This window comes from Phyllobates terribilis, unplaced genomic scaffold (genome assembly GCF_046119375.1).
Source record: "Phyllobates terribilis strain yellow unplaced genomic scaffold, ASM4611937v1 Scaffold_305__1_contigs__length_2280687, whole genome shotgun sequence".
NCBI lineage: Eukaryota > Metazoa > Chordata > Amphibia > Anura > Dendrobatidae > Phyllobates > Phyllobates terribilis.
Window position 1 is genome coordinate 1,267,421 of NW_027363065.1, and position 16,328 is coordinate 1,283,748.

Consider the following 16,328-nt stretch of genomic DNA (forward strand, 5'->3'; position numbering starts at 1 on the left):
CAGATGTTTTATGTGCAGCATGAGATGGTGCATTATCATGCAGAAAAATGATCTTGCTGTGAAATACACGGTTCTTCTTCTTGAACCATGGCAGGAAGTGCTGTTTGAGAAAATCCACATACATTATGGAGTTCATCTTTAGCGCCTTCAGGGATCCTAAAGGGGCCGACAATCTCTCTCCCCATGATTCCAGCCCAAAACATTACTCCACCTCCTCCTTGTTGGCGCTGTAGCCGTGTTTGCGTGGGGTGTCCATCAACCAGCCATCCTCCACTCCATCCATCTGGACCATCGAGCGCTGCACGGCACTCATCCGTGAACAAAACAGTTTTGAAATCAGTCTTCATGTAATGTTTGGCCCACTGGAGCCGTTTCTGCTTGTGTGAAGTGGATAGAGGAGGTCGACAGGATGGCGTATGCACAGCTGCAAACCTCTGAAGGACCCTGCATCTTGTTGTTCGGGGGACGTTGGAGGCACAAGCAGCTTCAAAAACTTGTCTGCTGCTATGACAAGGCTTTTTTGCCGCTGCTCTTTCAACCTGACGTAATTGCCTGTAGGAAAGAGTCCTCAATTTGCCCTTATCAGCACGCACACGTGTGTACTGTGAATCAGCTACATACTTCTTGATTGCCAAGACACTTCATCCTGATCATCGCACAATGTTGATTGTAGTCATGCCTTGACCTAAACACTCCACAATTTGTTGCTTCTCAGCAGCCGACACATCCTTTTTCTTTCCCATTTTGGCAGAAAATGTAGGCTGCTTAATAATGTGAGACAGCCTTCTTAAGTAGTCTTGCCTTTCATTGGACACACCTGCCAAACTAATTAGCACAGGTGTCTGCAATTGCTTACAGTGATATAAAGAGCCCTGACACACATCACCATCAATGAGTTTAACTGACAAACAAACAAATTCTTCCCTTATCACTCCTAAACACTTTTTGCATAATAATTTGGAACACAGTGTACATGTGCTTTTCCACAAAACACCAGTGGTTCACGTAGTGAATCTTACAGTTCTAACTTGCTAACCGTGGTCTGTATGGAGTTGTTCAATAAAGGGCCCAAAATTAAGATAACATAGATGGGAGAGGTCTCTATGAATAGGAATTCCTAAGTATTTGATACCCTGTGAGGGCCAGGCAAAGGGAAAGTTGGACTGGATGGAATCCTATATGGATTTGGGGAGGGAGACATCGAGGGCCTCAGACTTCGCTGCATTGATTTTAAAATTTGACCATGTAACAAAGTGATCTATTTCAGCCATAACAGCATGGATGGATATATGTGATTGAGTGATATATACTAGGACATCATCAGCAAATAGAGAGCACTTGTACTCGGTGCCTCCCACCTCAATCCACCTAATATTGGGGTTATGGCGAATTGATGAGAGCAGGTGCTCCGTCACTAGGATGTATAAGAGAGGGGACAGAGAACATCCCTGCCTTGTCCCATTGGTGATTGTGAAAGGTGATGAAAATGTTCTGACGCGCCCCCTGGGCCTTGGGACACCCGGAGCCGGACCCTTTTTGGTGGATGCTGGTGGTTGTAGTCTCCGTGGCGGCAACCCGGTTCCGTGGCTCAGGGCGGTCAAACCAGTGGCGGAACTATTTATGTGGTTTTGATGTTTAAATGTCCGACTACGCCACCCGTGGATTGCGGTCAGAGTGAACCGCCGCTCCAGGGCAGACCGCTGAGGCTGGTGTTGTGGGTGCAGCAGAGCGTAGCATAACTCCCCACGGGAGGAGTATAGCCTCAGGGCAGTGTATGCGGAGGATGGGGGTGATGGTGCAGGGCAGCAGCAGTAACGACACGGAGTCAGTGATGCAGTCCAGGGCCTTTACTCACAGTTCTTATTATCCAGACCACGTCTGCAGGTAACGGCTGCCCACGTCGTACTGTGCTCACCAGGTGAGGGGCTCAGACAACTCCCAGATAACTTTGGAGTGCTTCACAGGACCCCCTTTGTGTGTCCTTTGTCTGGCCTTTCTTACCAACCCTTCTGTCCGGCTGCCTCGGGCCTCCTCTTGGTAAACTTGGCGCCAGTTTCCCTGACCCTATGTGGTGCCTTCCTAGCGGGTGTAGCGAGGGGCTGCGCCACATAAAATGTCGCAGCCTCCTGTTTCTAGCTGAGGGTTGTTTCCTGCCTCCACTAGTTTCGGGGACCGGTCTCCCCCTTTGGCCTGACCCCTCCACGCAGGTGGATTCGGGCGTGCGGTGGTGACTCGCCCGTCCGCACCCCTGAGATCCCTTCGTTCCTCGTTCCTGGAGCCTTCTCCGCTCCTCTTCCTTCCTTCTCCCTCTTCCAGGCCTGGGCCTCTGCTACTAGGCCCGCCTCCGGAGCAGAGCTCATGCAGAGCCCCTGCTCCCTGCCACTTCTGCTCAGACTTCTCTGCACTGAACTAAGATGGTGCCCACCTTTTATACTCCCTTCTCATTGCACCCAGGAACTGCTTCCTCCCTGCTCCTGCACTACAGGGTTCCCCTTCCTCAGTGTTCCCTCCCCCCACTCCAGCCAGGGACAGGGACTGTCGTGCCCATCTCAGGGGCATATTGGTCGCCCTGCCCCACGGCAATGTGGTGTAATGCATGCAGGTGTCGGGTCCTGATCCACACTACATCCTTACCTGATAGTGAGATATCACACCTCTGGGTGAGGTGCAATACCTCTGTAGCAACCGAGCCCTCAGGGTGCTACAGTTCCATTTATCTTCAGCCTAGGTGACGTATTGCGATACAGGACCGTGATTTTGGCTATAAAAGGGTCCCCTAGACCCCTACCCCAAGCTTTTTAAGAGAATCATATATGGCGTGCCAGGAGACTCTATGGAATGCTTTCTCAGCATCCAACGAGAGTATCTAATTACAAATTTTTAACTGCATCTAGCCCAGGAAATACTTTGTGCCTAGTAGCAGGGTCTGCTAGTCAGCGGATTATCCCGGCTGTTAAGCAAGCTACACCACCTGTAGTTTGGACACTTCATTTTTTCAAAGGAAATGCTTCGGGACCACGGGATACTCAGTGAAGAGCATCAGGAGGCACCCCAAGGCATAGGGGCTCGGACTGGCAGTAGGATGCCTTGCGGTGGACAGCCGAGCTCGATCCTTATAAAAGCTTTTTAACTGCAGCAGCTTTAGTGGACGCTACTGGAGCTCTAATTACGCGGCTGCTGGCATGAGACTTGCCCTCCAATAGATCCTTGTAAATGGATTTAAAGTGTATTTATTCAAATTAGAGAGACAATTTAAATTAAAAAGCTTAGAGCTGCCTCCACCACAGGGGGGCTCGCTCGACCCACCAGCGGACAGGCACCAGTATTGGGAGAGGGGGGCTGGCCGTCAGGGTTCACCGCGGCTCTGGCACAAACCCGGCGACACGGAAGTGGCACGGGCAGGAGCGGATTGAACGTGTCGGCTTCTCACTTTTTGGATTTTAGAAGGGCATGACATGCCTATATCTGTGTCTCCCCCTCCTTTTACTCCTCCACCTCTTTTCTTTTCGCATGACTATATGTACTTGTCACTTTTCCATGTGTTAGTTGTGTCTTCTGAGCAGTTTGTCAGCTTTTGGACACCTTTGAAGGTGTTTTCTATGTGTTTCTATGTGTTTTTGTTTGCCTGCCATTGGTTTTAACGGTGTTCGAAGGTGTTCGACGAACAGTTCGACGAACAGTTCGGCGAACACACGGGTGTTCGACGAACCGAACCGAACTCGAACACTACGGGGGTGGCTCAACACTAATCAGGATCCTGTCCCTCCCCAGAAGTGCTGAGGAGGGGATGTGGGTGACAGTACCGCCTGAGACCTTCAACCTCATCATGAAGGTCCAGCCCCCTGACCAAATGCCAAACTCGTCCCTGTTCTTTTTTGGGACGTCCGTGACCTCCCCATAGCGGGAAAGCCACGTCATAATATCGACCCCAGAGAGTGACTCGTTACTTGTCAAAACAGTCACCCTCTTTACGCCATTTTGACGAGACACCGCCTGCACGGCAAAGTCTCGCCAGCCGGGCTCCCCCTTCACCAGTTCAAAATTCGACCAGAAAAGCTCTAGGCCCTCCGGCCGAACAAAACTGATGTCGAAGATGGGGGTACCAAAAGGATGAATCAGGGCAAAGATGTCAGTCGCCCTGAAGCTCATCTTCAGGAGGAGCTCCACGACCCTCGATCTTGGCGGGCACGCTTCACTGCCCCTCCACCGAAGACGGACCACATTCCTCCTGGCCACCCCCTGCCCGGCTGTCGGGAGGGACCACACTGTCTCCCCCTCCCTTTTATCTTGGAAGGCGGCCAGGCCATGTCTATCCAGCCAAAAGGCCAAGTCTACCGTTCTTCCCTCTACCTCGATCGTCCGTTCTCCCTTTTTGAGGGCCTCGAGGAAACGGCGCCGCAAGTCACCATCCCTGAGGTCCAGAGGTGAGGAAGCCCGCCCTGAAGATCCCGAGCCCCCAGCTACTACCCCCGCAAAACTCCGGGGACCAGCAACCGGGGGGGCAGATGGACCAGCCCCACCCCCACTACCAACAGACACACCATTCTTACTCCCGTCCACAGACACCTCAACACTTGTATCTTCAATCACAGCCACATCCATACCCACGCTATCCCCATCCACGTCAATAGTCACACCCCTCGCCCCACTCTCACTCACATGCACACTGGGGTCACAGTTTTTTTTTTTCTGTAAACATTTTTTCCCTGCAGCAGCACTGCCGCCACCTGCTGGCAGCACCTTCCCTGCCGGGTGGGGTTTTGTGAACCTGGTGCTGCTACCATTTTTGCCGGCGCCCCTGCCCCAGATAAGCCCGTGGGCACAGAGGACACCGACAGGCAGGCACCTCCTCCGTTGTCTGCCGCAGCTGTGGCACCACTGCTCCCAGCAGTAGCAGCTGCCGGCGCTAAGCCCCGCCCCTTTTCGGGTGGAGCCACGCCCACTTGGGTGGGTTTGCCCACGAGGCCACGCCCCCGCACCAGGCAGCACGGTGGGGGCCCCAGAGGCCACTCCCACCGGTGCCGTGGGTGACAGGGAGACCAAGCCCCCCGCACCAGGCAGCACAGTGGGGGCCTCAGAGGCCACTCCCACCGGTGCCTTGGGTGACAGGGAGGCCACGCCCCCCGCACCAGGCAGCACAGTGGGGGCCCCAGAGGCCACTCCCACCGGTGCCGTGGATGACAGGGAGGCCACACCCCCCACACCAGGCAGCACGGTGGGGGCCCCAGAGGCCACTCCCACTGGTGCCGTGGACGGCTGGGAGGCCACGCCCCCCGAAGCCGGCCGCGCCGGGACCCCCGAAGCCGACCCGGAACTGGGTCTACTCACAGGGGCCCCTGGACCAGCGGCACCAGCTCTCAGGGGCATAGCACCCCCTACCGTCACACCCTTCGCCACAAACAGCCTGGCCACCCCAGCTCCGGCGGCCGGCCCCAGGCTAGGCCACTCCCCCTCGGCACCCACCGGCGGTGGAGCCCCTCGCGCCGACCCATTACTGGGCCCCTGCGCAGGGGGCCCCAACCTCGCGGCGGACTTTGCCAGGGGAGCAAGCCCCACCTTTCCTTTATGAGCCGGCTCTGCCGGAGCCGCAGGCCCCGCGCCCTTCACCTTACCAGGTCTCTGGGTCCCTGAAAGTGATCCAGATTTAGTGGATCCGTGCGTGAGGGACCCAGACACCCCAGGACACGCCGCCGGAGATGCGGCCCCGGCTGTCGGTGCGCCGCCAGCAGAGCAGGAGGCAGCGGCAGATATACAAGCCACCCCCTGCACGCCAGCAGGCGCACCAGGTGCCAGGCCAGACCTCCCTTTTACAGGGGATCCAGCCTGAGCACCACCACAGATCACACCCACCGTCGGGCCGCCCTCCGTGCCATGCTCCATATCAGACACCCCTGACGCACTGCCTCCATTACCACAAACAGCGGCAGCGCTCTGCGTGCCATGGCCTATAGTCTCCCCGCTCCCTCGCTGTGGACCCACAACAGAGTCCAAGCCGGGGTGGGTAGCGGGTGCCGCACAACGGGACAGGGGGGCCCCAGAGAGGGGGACATACACAAACTTGTGTGCAACAGTTGTTTTCCTCCTCTTTTTTTTTGCTTTCCTCTTCATCCCCCTCACGGGTGCCTCATCCTCGCAGATCTCATCCCCGAATGTAAGCTGACCAAAACGTATCGGGGACTCGATCTGCTGGATCTGCTGCATGATAAGGCAGCCCCCCTCACTGCTACTGCTCCCATCCTCCTCATCCTCCCCCTCGCTCCCGCTGCCCTCTGAAGGGCTAGAATCGGACGGGAGAGCCATCTGCTCAGGGGCTATCCCGCTATGCGATGCCTGGAGATCACTTACCAGGCCACCAGGCGGTGGGTAGGGTGCAGCCTCCTCCACGCATACCTCTTCCTCCTCCTCCACCGCCTGGCTGGGGCCCTGCGACCCCTCCAGAGCCCCACCGGTCATGGCTCTGAACCGGTTATCGTTTTCCAGTTTCTCCCGAAAGGGTCCACTGCCCGCCAAGATGGTGCTCCTGCGGTCCTCCAGGTCTTGAATGGCCCGCTTGATCTTCCGGACCGCGGCGGATAGCTCAGGCTTCTTACTGCCAGAGGCCCTCACAGACCTCTCCTGAGCCACCCTCAACTCCCCCCAGAGGGAACTTAGCTTCTTTGTGGCGTCCTCATACTCGCAGAGGTGCGCATGTATACGGGAGGCATAGGTGACGGTTGCCTCCCTCGACGCCTTGGTACCCCAATCAGGGGGCACCGCTGCAGCACCTCCGCTCGTACTCGACCTACCTCCGGAGGGAGGAGCCGCCGCGGTCGTAGCCTCGGGGGTCCTCCGGGTCCTCATGCTGGAACCCCTGCTGTCTTGGCCAGATCTTGTAGCCTTAGCTGGCTTGGTGTTCCTCCCACCCCCCGCCAGCTTGGACCGGGAGGTGGGAGCCGAGGGCCCAGCCCCGGAGGCCAGTACCACTCTGAGCTTCCTTTCCTGGGAAGGGGGCAGACAAAAAGTCCCAGATGTAAAAGATTACCTCCCTTCCCAGGAGCTCTCTCCAAACGCAGCACACTCAGCAAGCAGCACACGGCAGGCTCCACCTCCACCACTTCCTGTCAGAAGTTGCAACAGGCAGAACTGGAATGGATCCTCTTGCTATATGCACTGCAGTCTGTCACATACATTGCCTGCCTGCCTGTCTAGCACTGATATCTATGCAGCTTGATTAGTCCTCAGAAGGACTGCTAGTTGAGATGGGTATGTGAATAATATATGCTGGTATACCTACACTAACTAAGAAACAAGCAAATCTCTCCCTAGCTCAGCAGCACCTCTCTCTACACTGTCTGATTCCGGATTAGACTGTGACGAGCATGGCGGTGCCAGGTCTGATATAGACCTGATGACGTTGTGCGGCCAGCCAATCACTGTAATGCCACAACCAACATGGCTGCGGCATTACAGTGTGTGGCAGACAATCCCTACATGTTCATGGAAGAGACTCCAGCTCACGCTGAGCAATCCCGGAAATACTCGGCAAGCACCGAGCATCTCGAGCGTGGGAACTGCCGCAAATTCGGGCCCCCCATTCATTTGAATGGGGTTTAGGTTCAAGTTTGGGTACCGTTTTGTTTTTTTATAAAGTTCGGCTGAACTTGACAGACCCAAACATCCACGGGTCCGCCCATCCTTATTAATAATGAGCCAAATATCAGTTCTAAATGGAGAGAGACAAGCCATCCATACTGGACCTCTGCGCCTCTGGTTATATTTGGAAACACAAAATCTCTTTACGAGAATTTATTTGGAGATATTGACCCAAAATTACTAAACCTGGAATCTTACAGAGATAGTTGACCAAATAGAACATTCATTTCCGTGGGGAAGCTTTACACTCACATTTACATATAAAGAATCAGGGTAATTGTATATAGTGAAAAGCAGTTTATTAAGAGTAAAACAACAAACATAAGCAAACAACTAACAACTATTTACAAAAGCCGGGGAAGCTTAAAGTGTCCTTGGTGGTCCCTGTATGGACCTTGGTGGGTCAGGATCCCAGCGTGTGTGGAGCATCCTGAGATACATAACATTGTTCAGTTTGGGGGGAAATTGACGGGAGGATGATTCATTTCCAGGGTATGTGGGGGAGAGGTAAATGTGGTCGTAGGGTAGAGGGGTTTTGGTAAGGTGGGTGAGAATAAGATGGGAAGGGGGGATAAAAGTTAGATGGTGATGGATAGTTATACTGGGGTATGGGTGGGAAATTTGGGTAAAGCACAAGCGGGTGTACACTGGGAGGGGAAAATATATTAGGAGGAACAACGCTTGAATTAGATGTAGGAAGGTTCCATAGGATCATTGGGAAAGACGATGCGGGGTTTGGAGATGAAAAAATGGATGGCGCAGCAGCTTCTGGTCTGATGGGATCTGTGTCATTTGTAAGAGAAGGATGATGGTTATCTATAGGCCTGTAGGGATGTCCATGGATAATGAAGGGGGCCAGGTCAAGGTGGTAGATGTCCTGCCTGCTGACCGCCGTATTCTGAAGCTTCATGGCCTCTGGAGGAATCCGACTCACATCCACTGTCCAGAAGTTCCCTTTGGCCTGAGTCTGTTTTGGATCCTTCGGCTCCTGAAATAAAGATTCAAGAAATTCAGATAAAGATTGAAATAAAATTCAAATTTCTGCAATATAAAGTCACTACTGTATATAGATGTCACAGTAGAAATGATTATGGGATAATAACTTTGGTAGAAAACTGGGATCTTTGTTTATAGGAGTCTTTAGGAGGTAACATTTATCAGTAATATTAGAATTGGGAAATGCATTTTTTCTGAAAATGTAATAGTGTGATACCTTCTAAAATAATGTCAAATCCTTTAAAAATGTTATAAAAAAGACAACTAATATTAAGCAGATGAGATTTATGAAATAGAAAATTGTTACTTAGGATATAAATATTTAGTGACATGAAGAAAAATCCTGCCTCATTAGAGAAGAAAAACAGCGCTGTGTGTGATGAGGTTTATGGAGGAGAACCTGGAACCTACTAAGAGAGTCATTAGAGATGTAATTTACCCAATGCACCATTGTGATGATTTTACACGATTTCCACCATTTCTACCATCTCATGAAATGATGCATTTTACAATATTAATACATTTCCCCTTATATGTAAAAACCAGCAATGTCCATTAGAAGAGAATCACCCCAGTAAATGACCACACGGAGTCCTCACCTTTCTGAAGCAGTCGTTAGAGGACAGGTTGTGTCTGACAGAGTCTTTCCATCCTTGGTATCGTCCATTGAAGATGGGGAAGAAGTCGCTGATCTTTTCTAAAATCTGAAGGCAAAAAAACATTCAGTTCTGCAAATTAGTCAGGGAACCCCATTTATCCTAAATTGTGAATTCTCATTTCATAATAAGTATGCGTTAAAAATTACAATTTATATGGAGGGAAAAGAACCAGCAATAAGTTTATAATTCTCTTAACCTGGATGTGTCTGGCTGTTATAACATGTAACAGTATATTCCCACAATGCGGGAAAGTCTTGTTATGAAAATTTAGCGTTTTTTTCTGTGTATATGACTTAAGAAGAAATGTAGCAAAAGTAAAAATGTATCCAGTTAGCAGAAGTACAGTCTTAAAAGATTTGTTGTCCCCCGCTAGGTGTCCTAAGTCAATATCCCACTAACCTATTCCTTTATAACATCGTTCTCTTACCTGCGACAGCTTCAGCTTCTTGTCTGGGACACATTGTATCACCAGCGCAATCATGGCCAGATAAGAGTATGGAGGTTTGGGGTATCGCTGGTAATTCTTCTTCTTTTCCCCAGTTTTCTCCTCTTGACCTGGTGTCATCTTTGGGTCACGCTGTGCACTTGTATCCTCTCCTGGACCATCGTCCATTTTGGAGTCCATCTGCAGTATCTGCTCAATACTGAACACGTGGGGTGTTGGCATATTGATGGTTTCCCAGGGTTGGAGATTTGAGTTCATGTCTCACAGATGCCAATATTAGATCTGATGTGACCCTGGACCAGGGAAGAAGCCTTGATAAATGCTGATCACCCCACCTCAGGCTTTGTTATGTTAATACCCCCAAAATAAGATGGAGCCCATTGGCTGGTAACATCTTAACTGTTATTGAAAGACCTTGATCAATAAAGACAATAGCAGTATGAATACACAAAGTTTCAGTCTTTGGGTGTGATCCATCCTTAAAACATCCTTTGTCATGTATAGCGTGTATATCTATAGTGTATACCATGTGGCCCCTTGTGTATTAACAATTATCAGTCGCATAGGTAATGCTGAGGCCAAAAAGGAAATAAACAGCCCATAGGGACAAAAGTTTGAGCCTTGACTGAAGATCTTACCTTTCGTGAGTTTGTATAAATAAAGTCACTTACAGACCAAATTATCAATCATTTCTTTTAAATATATATTGTAATTAATAATCCTGTAAACTAATATATTCCACATTGATGGTTTTGGCTCTTCCCACTCCAACCCATTATTCAATATATTTGGGTGAATATATATATATTTTTTATACTTTATACTTTGTCTTTGGTTTCATCATCTAAGTTTTTCTCCTGCTTCCATCTATAATATTATTAAGGAGGCATTAGATTTTTAATTGGTTGCCGCAGTGTGACTTTTGGATACAATCTTATTACGTCTGACATCCACAGGCTAATGTATAGGTTTTTTTATCTTTAGTGATCTATAATGTCTTTATTATAAATCACTAAATACTCCATATTATTTAGGGGTGCCACCTACTCATTTTTATACAGCGATGCAATATACTCATTGACTATGTGAATGGTTACCCCAAACCCTGCAATGGACTAACTTGTAGCATCAGGGGAAAGGGGGGTAAGATGTTCCTAAAGACTGAACCCCTACACCGGCCTTTGGAAACTTGAATTCATGAGGTTCTTTTATTGTTTTGTCTTGTGGTTCCCATTTTCAAGAAAATATTCAGATATTCATCTTTCCCTTGGATAAAATGATAAATTTAATGAATTCTGCCCTCCACCATTGGTATAGGACATTGTTATACAATTTAATCTTAATAACTTTTCTCAAGTACATAAGTAAAAGGAATTACAGCCGGCTTGTGTTTGTCATTCCCAAAAAATCCAACCTTCCAGATCTTTGTTTTGAACCATTTGTCGGTGATTTGTTTGGTGAAAACAATCAATCGTTATTTTCACTGAAATAATAGACGATCGATTGTAGAGTGAAAATTGGCCATTTTGCTCTGCTTTCACCTCATGTGACCAACAACAGAGATCATAAGACTATAAAGACCAACAGACATATTATGTAGGTCTCTGCTGAACAATGCTTTGGCCAATCAGCTATGTCGGCTTTCTGTCCCTTGCAAAGAACCTCTTGTTATGCCGAGCATTCCTGTGTTCTCTACGAGAAGGTCACCAAAAGACGTCTCTACCAGCGGGATATATCCAGTAGAAGAAAGCCATCTGCAGTCCGAAATCATTCGTGCCTGATAGACATTCCTCCCCCAAAGTTTATTTGGCTGGTGCCCCAATATATCTCAGAGTATAGGCCGAATCTTTTGATATCGGTGATTGTGGGTAACATGAGTCTGATTTGTACGGGGGCTTCAGTCATTAAGATGCTGGAAAATGATTTATTCATATCTGCTCTAATTTACATGAACGGGGTTAAAAGTTAATTTTCCAATTTAATAACTATTTAATTTAAGAAAAGCAAATTTATAATTTGTAATTTTAAAAATCTACTTTTTTTCCATTTTTAGATTGAAACTAAGAAGTTCGGCTCTTCAGGAAACATATAGAAGAGCATAATAAAATGTCTTGTATTTGGTATTTCCTATAAATGTACAGTAATACTCGAAATTAAATGAAAAATTACTTATTATTAAAAAAATATTTATTAAGAAGTTTATACCCTCAAACAACATTTATAAAGTTAAATGCAACATTTACATATAAAATTCAGAAAACAACATATAAAAATGGACCTTGTCTCATTCATTAGGTAATATAAATTTGTAAAAATGTTAATTGACAATTTAGCAAATTTTACTCTTTAAAATATGAATTTTTATAACAGTAATTTTTGGAATTTGTTTTTCCTTTTTTTTTCTGTGATTTACTTGAGTAGACTTCTTTTTTTTTAATCATTTTCAGGTTGTCCCTAATGATATGATCAGAGAAATGTGCGAATTCTCACTGATCTTTTGATATTTGCACTTTTACATCAGTCATTGGGAAGCTTTGCTTGCGGTAATACTTTTTTTTTCAAAATGGTTATCGCCCTGTGTAGAAAAGAGCCTTGAATGATAATTTCTCTGCAGCTTCACCAGAACCTTTAATTTGTTGGATTTCTTACAACTGATGTGGAATCTTCACCTCTACATGACAATAGTAACAGTAAAGCTGTGATTATTTTCTGTGTAAGATCTCCATATAAATCTACACATTATTTAGTACAATTAGATTACTTTTTGCCATTGTCTTTTTTTTTTTTTTTTTAGCATTTTCATCTGATCTAATATTGGAGATGTAAAATTCTTCTTCATAGATGATTGTTACAGTGAATCATAGAATGGAGATGAGAAGCTGCAGGTCATTTAGTAAAAGAGGTAAAGAATTACACAGAATGGCTGAAAAATCATTAAAAATATAATATATTGAAGCTTGTTTGTGTGGCACCCCGAGGGCTCGGTTGCTACAGAGGTATTGCACCTCACCCAGAGGTGTGATATCTCACTCTCAGGTAAGGATGGAGTGTGGATCAGGACCCCGACACCTGCATGCATTACACCACATTTCCGGGGGACAGGGCGACCGATATGTTCCAGGCAGAGCATGACAGTCCCTGTCCCTGGCTGGAGTGGGGGGAGGGAACACCGAGGAAGGGGGAACCCTGTAGTGCAGGAGCATTGAGGAAGTAGTTCCTGGGTGCACCTAGAGGGAGGTATAAAAGGTGGGCACCATCTGAGATGAGTGTGGAGTCTGAGGAGAAGTGACCGGGAGCAGAGGCTCTGCATGAGCTCTGCTCCAGAGGCTGGCCTAGTAACTGAGGCCCAAGCCTGGAGAGGAAGTGAAAGGAAGAGGAGCGGAGAAGGCTCCAGGAACAAGGAACGAAGGGACCCCAGGGGTGTGGACCGGCTGGTAGCCACCACACACCCGAATCTACCTGCGTGGAGGGGTCAGGCCAAAGGGGGAGACCGGTCCCCGAAACTAGTGGAGGCGGGGAACTACCCTCAGCTAGAAACCGGAGGCTGTGACATTTTATGTGGCGCAGCCCCTTGCCATACCCGTTAGGAAGGCACCACATAGGGTCAGGGAAACGGCACCAACGTTTACCCGCAAAGGCCCGAGGCAGCCGGACAGAAGCATGGTCACTGGTGGGGTATGACAGGCCAGGGGAAGGACACACAAAGGGGGCCCTGTGAAGCGCTCCAAAGTTATCTAGGAGTAGGCCGAGCCCCTCACCTGGTGAACACAGTGCGACGTGGGACGTTATGACCAGCTGAAGTAATTTGGATAAGGAACTGTGAGTAAAGATCCTGAACTGCATTACAGAGACTCTGAGTCATTACTCCCGCGCACCATCACTCCCAACATCCCCACTTGCTGCCCTGAGGCTATACTCCGCCCGTGGGGAGTTATACTACACTCTGCTGCGCCCACAACATCTGCCTCAGCGGTCTGCACTGTAGCGGCGGTTCACTCCGACCGCAATCTACAAGTGGTGTAGTCGGACCTTCAGAACGAATAGACTATCCCCTCTGGTTTGACCGCCCTGGGCACGGACCGGTTCGCCGCCACGGAGACTACAACCCCCAGCATCTCACAGAGGCCCGGCTCCGGGTATTCCCCTACACACACGGCCCAGGGGGCGCGTCATTTGTATTTAATAAAAAGGTAAAAAAAGAGAATTCTTAGTGTTTGATACTTTTTATTGGCCCCTAAAATATACCAGCCGCTGAGAGCTCTTATTTTTTTTCATCACATAGAATTTAACATTGCACATAAGAAAAGATATTACTGCACATTCATCATCCAAAAAGTCTAAATGTCAGCAGGAGGGGATTGTGCCTTCCTTCCCTTAAGAGTATCTAAACTTTGGCATTAAATTCTACATCTAATTTTGTCTTTAATTTCATGCAGATTGGTGGGTTCAGGTCTCAGATCACTCAAAGCTTCCCTGAGAAATGTGGAGACAGAAGACGGGCAGCGTGTGCTTTCTATTGAATACATATTGCGTGCTCTCAGGCAGGAGCTCTGCGGTGCCAGCCTCCTGAGCTGTGCGCTGCCGGCCTCCTGATCTGGGTGCTGCCAGCCTCCTGAGCTGGGCGCTGCCGGCCTCCTGAGCTGGGCGCTGCCGGCCTCCTGAGCTGGGCGCTGCCGGCCTCCTGAGCTAGGCCCTGCCGGCCTCCTGAGCTAGGCCCTGCCGGCCTCCTGAGCTTGGCGCTGCCGGCCTCCTGAGCTGGGCGCTGCCGGCCTCCTGAGCTGTCCGGTGCCGGCCTCCTGAGCTGTCCGGTGCCGGCCTCCTGAGCTGTCCGGTGCCGGTCTCCTGAGATGTCCGTTGTCAGTCGCCTGAGCTGTCCAGTGCCAATCTCCTGAGCTGTGCACTTCTTGGAGGTTTCAAGACTCAGACCTCCCCGATCTGCTTGAAATTAAAGACCAAAATATAAAATTTTCAGTACAATTGTTTAGTTAATCTTTAACAGCAAAAGGCACAACATCCTCCTGTTGCTGACATTTAGGCACTTTTTTTTATATATGGATATATGTTTGCTTAGAAACCATGATTTAGTAGCCGCTGATATAGTAGTCCTCTTTTTTTTTTCCTGTTGTATGTTTTTTTTTTTAAATTCAAAACAAATTTTGTATCTTTGAAATGAGAGCAACAAAAATAATTAAGAAACCTGAGAGTTTTTTAACCGTTACCCGACCGCCCACTGTATATAAACGTCGGCGCTGTCTGGGCTCTGTGCAGCGCCGACGTTTAAAAACGGTGGGTGGTCCCGCAGCGCTCAGGACCCCCAGGGTCCTGCAAGCGCTGCAGGTGCGGTGCAGAGTGATAGCTCTGACAGGGGATATCATCGGGACCTGATTGGATCAGGTCCCAATGTTGTTAACCCTTTGCTATCTTCTATATGCCACTATCTATAGTGATCGCGGCATATAGAAGATAGTGAGAGGAGAGGGGGTCGTCCACTTACCTCTCCGACGGCCCCCTGATATCTTCCAGGACCTGCCGTTGTTATGGCAGCTGGAGGTCACATGACCGCCTCCAGATCTGCCATATATGGTGTCCTGCTAGGCTCAGCCTGCAGCTGAACTCCAGCAGGAGACAGACAGTGTGAAACTGTCAGCATAGATCTCATCCAATGCAATACATATCTATTGCATTGGATGAGATCAGTGATTAGAAAAATAAAAATTAATGTCCCATACAGGGACTAAGTAAAAATGTAAAAAAAAAAGTCAAAAAAATGTTTTCAAACTGTTAAAAAAGTCACAAAATAAATAAATAAATAAAAATAAAATATTAAACCAATAAATCCGTATATTTATGCAAAAACAAAAAAAGTACACATATTTGGTATCGCCGCGTCCGAAACAACCCTATCTATAAAACTGTCACACTAATTAACTCCTTCTGTGCACACCGTAATAAAAATACATAAAAAACGGAGCAAAAAACGATGCTTTTTCATCATATCACCAATCAAAAAGTGGAAAAAAATGTGATCAAAAAGCAAAATGGAAATAAAAATGGTACCGCTGAAAACGTCATCTTGTTCCGCAAAAAAAAAGCCACCATACAGCTCCATCAGCTGAAAAATAAAAAAAGTTATAGCTCTCAGAATAAAGCGATCAAAAAAAAAAAAATATTTTCTATAAAATTGTTTTATTGTGTAAAAGCGCCAAAACATAAAAAAATATGCAGTAAGTGTAGTATCGCTGTAAACGTACTGACCCGAAGAATAATGCTGCCTTATCACTTTTACCACACGCAGAACGGCATAAAAAAGCCCTCAAAAAACAATTCCTGAATTGTTGGTTTTTGTTAATTCTACCTCCCAAAAAACGGAATAGAAAGCGATCAAAAAATGTCACGTACCCAAAAATGGTACCAATAAAAATGTCAACTCGTCCCACAAAAAACAAGCCATCACATGACTCTGTTGGCCGAAATATGGAAAAATTATAGCTCTCAAAATATGGCGATGCAAAAACTAGATTTTGCAAATAAAAGCGTCTCTTAGTGTGTGACAGCTGTCAGTCATAAAAACCCGATATGATTCTGGTATCGCTGTA

General features: G+C 48.0%; 1 pseudogene; it reads right to left on the reverse strand.

The window, feature by feature from the left end:
• Nucleotides 1–8,113: 8,113 nt before the first annotated feature.
• On the reverse strand, nucleotides 8,114–10,261 carry LOC141220980 (forkhead activin signal transducer 3-like; annotated as a pseudogene).
• Nucleotides 10,262–16,328: the final 6,067 nt, after the last annotated feature.